General features: G+C 42.4%; 1 pseudogene; it reads left to right on the top strand.

Annotated features, from left to right (window-relative positions):
- The first annotated feature begins 4,009 nt into the window (after positions 1-4,009).
- Positions 4,010-4,135, top strand: LOC149298611 (small nucleolar RNA SNORA35; annotated as a pseudogene).
- The last annotated feature ends 696 nt before the right edge of the window (positions 4,136-4,831 follow it).

Raw genomic sequence — 4,831 nt, 5'->3', positions numbered from 1 at the left:
TCTTCCCACCGCTGCCACCAATGTTACAGGGTCACCGTACCCAAGGCTGGGTACCCCTGTTTGAGGGCTGAGGAATCACCAGTCAGTCCCTCATACGGATCGCACTCAGCTATCCACGGATCATCCAGACCACCATTCGTAGCAAACCAAGAAGAACTCTCTTTATTATAAACACACAGAACTTTATACAATCTCAATGCAATGTGTACCGAACCCAACCCCCAATCCCATCAACCACATCCCATCACAAATCCCATCAGTATACAGGGGATGTATCAGGTGAGGGGATTACAGAATACAATGGGTTCCCCCACCTGTGTTATCCCCCCTGTAGTGCGGGTGCCGTCTGGGCAGACAGGGCTGTGTTGGCTGATTAAGAGCCCCAGCCAGATTATAGGATTGTCTCTTTGAAGGCTGGGGCTGAATCCACATCAGTCTCTGGGCCGGTTACACAATAAACACAATATAATATATTACCGGGTCACAGTATACAGAACCGGACACAAAAGTGCTCCGTGACCCGGCTAAACTTCATATGACACATGAGCCAGCTAGCCTGGCCCTGTCACACCCTGCCACTCCGCCTACCCCCTTTTACCTTTGCACTCTGGAAGCATGTTTTGTATGTAACAAACTAACAGCCTTACACAACCACTTTGTCTCTAGGTCCCTGCACCTTCTCTTTCTGACTGAAACTTGGCTAACCTCTTGTAACACTCCTTCTGCTCTCTCCTTTGGTGGCCTCCACCTCACTCACACTCCCAGACCTTCCTACACTCCCCAACATGTACTTTTCAGCCAGTTCCCTCTGCTTATTCACTATTTAATCCTATCTCCTTACGCATTGCTGTTATATACCGTCCCCCTGACCCAGCTAATATCTTTCTTGACTACTTCTCCTCATGGCTTCCTCTCTTCTGATTTTCCTTCGTTCATCCTTGGGGACTTCAACATCCCAGTTGACACCCCAACGAGTCCCGTGGCTTCAAAATGTCTTTCTATTACCTCCTCTTTTGATCTCACACAACATATTAACTCCCCTACTCATGATGATGGTCACACCCTGAACCTTATTTTTTCTAGCATGTGCTCTTTAATTCCCCTCTCTGACCACCATTTCCTTTCCTGCTCTATCCTTGCCTCCTACTCGCTCACTTGCACCCCAACCTCGCCTAACCAGAGACCTCAGCTCTGTTAACCTTTAGAGATTCTCCACCGATTTACTCCCTCTACTCTCAAACATGTTGTGCCCTAACATTCCCTCCCCAGCATCATGTGAATCAAGGTCTCAGGTGTGAATGGGAAGCAGGTATGTTACATTTGGTGTTATCCACAAGAATAAAAATTTACGTGGAAATTGCTAGACCTTAATTATTTAGGACTAAAATTCACACCTAATGTAGAAGATATAGTTGAAAGACATTTTTTGCCTCTCTTACAAGAAACAAACTATTTATTAAAAGAATGGCGAAATACACATTTGTCCTGGATCAGAAGAATAAACATAATTAGAGCATATATACTTCCGAAATGGATTTATTTTTTTAGACATGTTCCGTAAAAAATTCCATGTCCCTGGATTAATTTATTACAAGCAAGCATAAATATATTTATTAATAGTGGGAAAAAAATGAGAATTAGTATTAAGTACTTGGCAAAAAAAATAAATAGAGGAGGCCTAAATTACCCCAGAGTTAAAAGTATATACGAAGCACGTATGCTATGGCATTTATATAATCTACAATGCCAAATGAATAGTAATCAAGTTTGGTTGAACCCCTTGATGACAATTGCCGGTCCGGGCACGTCATGGAAAAACAAGTCGTTTACGACAATTGACGTGCCAGGACTGTCATTTGTTAAAACTGGTGAAAAAAAAAGTGAGGCATCTTTGCAACACCTGTTTAGCAAAGGAAGCGACTAAACATTGCCTTTGACCAGTATTGGATCTGCCTCCCTCCTTCACTTGCTTCTAGTGAGGGAGAGAGACAGATCTGTGTGTGACAGGTATTCTCTAATAAAATATATATATATATATATATTGATCCAAAGGCTCTTATAAGAGCCACCCATTCAATATTAACCCCTTCATTGCCATTGATCACTGCATAAACAGTGATCTTGCATAGTGGCAATTGTCTTGGGGTTTTTTGGGTTTTTTTCACATTTTTTTTTACTTTTTTTAATTAATTTTTTTACTTTTTTAGGTGTTTTTTTTAATTTTTTTCCACTGCCATTTATTAGAGCCATTAACCCTTTCCTTCCCCACTATTTTTGCTGCAATTGTAACCATGCAGCGCAGGTATACGACTGAGGAGGCGTATGCCTTTTTGGCCACAGATTCTGAGGCCACTGATACAGCGTCAGATTTTGACGTTGGTCAGTTCATCTAGTGATGTATCTGTGGCTGTTAGGTCCCCTGCCACACGTAGTCGTGGCAGTGCACCAGAGGCATGGGTAGTGCCTAATAGGTACAAGCCAGCTATCCCTCCTTTTTCTGGAATTCCTGGCATCAATATTGATGTTATAGGATTCACGCCACTGCAATTTGTGCAGCTTTATTTGGGAGATGATGTCTTAGGAGACATTGTCGAACAAACTAACCTTTATGCCCAGCAGCACTGTGCTGCTAGCTCTAATTCTTTTTGGGAAAAACAGCCATTGACTCCCATTGACGTGTCAGAATTTCTTAAATTCTGGGCACTCACAATGTTAATGGGCATTATAAAAAAGCCCTCCATCCGCTCCTATTGGAGCACCAGCCCCATCTGTAGTACCCCATTTATGCCCAGACTATAGCTAGGCAAAGGTATGAAATGATTCTTCATTTCATGCATTTTAATGACAACAGCCTGTGCCCCAGTTTGATAGGCTCTACAAAATCCGCCCCCTGATTACCCATCTCGCTGCCAGGTTTCCAGGGGTTTATACACCTGGAAAGAATATCTGCGTGGATGAATCCCTGATGAAATATAAAGGAAGGTTGGGATTCAAGCAGTATATTCCTTCCAAGTGCTCTAGGTATGGAGTGAAGGTGTATAAGCTCTGCGAGAGCGAGACAGGGTATACTGTTTTTAGTGATTGCGTGTGGAGGGGGAAGCGTTTTATGTTAAGCGTGTAGAGCCTATCAAATGACAGTCCTGGCACGTCAATTTGTTCTGGTGCCCAGAACATCTGGGCACCAGTGCCAAGATTGTTTGGGACCTAATATTCCCCCTTATGAACAAAGGCTACCACTTGTATGTAGATAACTTCTATACAAGCGTCCCTTTGTTCAAGCTGCTGTATTGTTTCGATACGGTAGCTTGCGGTACTATAAAAAAGAACCGCTTGGGTTTCCCACAACGTCTGGCGCAAACCCAGTTAGGAAAGGGGGAGACCTCAGCTCTACGTGAAGAGGAGCTCTTGGCATTGAAGTTCAGGGACAGAAAAGAAGTGTGCATGCTGAGCACCATCCACGATGAGAGAACTGTGGAGGTTTCTGTCCGTGGCAGAGATGGGGTCACTAGAAAGCCAGTGTGCATCAGGGCCTATAATAAGAACATGGGTGGAGTTGATCTGTCAGATCCTACAGCCCTACCTCATTATGAGGAAGACAACGACCTGGTACAAGAAGGTTGCAATTTATCTCATGCACAAAAAAGCAGACACTGGGCTGAAACTGTCTTTTTTGCAGTTTCAGCTCCAAGTAATTTCAAGTATCTTGTACCGTGATGCACCTGGTCTCCAAGTGGTGATGGGAGCCAGCAGAATTGGGGCTACCCATTTTATTTTTAAAATCCCCCCTACAGCAAAGAAGCAGAATCCCCAAAAGAGATGCAGGGTATGCTACAGCAGGGGGCAAAGAAAGGACACCACATTTTACTGTCCAGATTGCCCTGGAAAACCTGCACTCTTTGTCGGTAACTGCTTCAAGTTGTATCACACAGTTTCCCGTTTTAAATTTTTTTTTTTGTTCCTGCTCCATTTTTGGATTTTTTTTTATTTTTTATTTTTTAGATTTTATTTGCTCCACCTGTGTCCCCTGTGTCTATTCCATGGCTTGAGGGATCGCTTAAGGTGCTAGATCAAATCCCTTCTTGGAGATAGGCCAGGCTTTCTTGTAACCTGTCCCTACTGATAGTTGGGTACAAGCATTTTTCTTTACCCAGATGTAAAACTTCCTAGTTGAAAAACTGAATTGCTCATGTTCCAAATGTGGCCCCTTTGCCCCCAAACAATCTGACAAACCCATACATGTGGGGTATCAATGTACTCAGGACATATACCAGGAGCTGTAATTTCATACCTGAAAAAAACACCCAAAACAATTACTATCGCAAACTTTGACAAGGGTTGGTCAAAGTGCATGGAAAGGGTTAAACTATCAGCATCTGAAATACCCTGGGGTGTCTAGTTTTCCAAAATATATGGGTTGGTGGGGTTAATTTAATTTGCCGGCTTCAAAGATGCCCCAAATACCACATGGAGACAGAATTACCAGATTCAGAGAAAAATAGTTTTGAATTAGCAAAATGCTACTTGTACTTATTGCCCCATAACGTGCAGAAGAAAGCAAAAAAAACATAAAAACATTGGGTATTTCTAAACTTGGGACAAATAGTAGAATCTATTTAGCAGGTTTTTAAAGTAGTTTTTTATGATGAATAAAAGATTTTTCAAATAAAAGTGAGAAAATGTGTTTTTTTTTTAATTTTTTGTCATATGAAAAAAAATATCTGCCCCATGATATGCCTTTTGACCCCCTATGTGCCACTCTGCCTCCAGAATTGCCTTATACCCCTATATGCCACTCTGGCATTTAGGGGGTTAAAAGGCATATTATGGGGCA

This window comes from Sceloporus occidentalis, unplaced genomic scaffold, assembly GCF_023333645.1.
Source record: "Sceloporus occidentalis isolate IW3139 unplaced genomic scaffold, rSceOcc1.0.p SCAF_32, whole genome shotgun sequence".
Classification (NCBI taxonomy): Eukaryota; Metazoa; Chordata; class Lepidosauria; order Squamata; family Phrynosomatidae; genus Sceloporus; species Sceloporus occidentalis.
The sequence above is the reverse complement of the archived record's forward strand: the minus strand, read 5'-3'. Positions and strand labels throughout refer to the sequence as shown.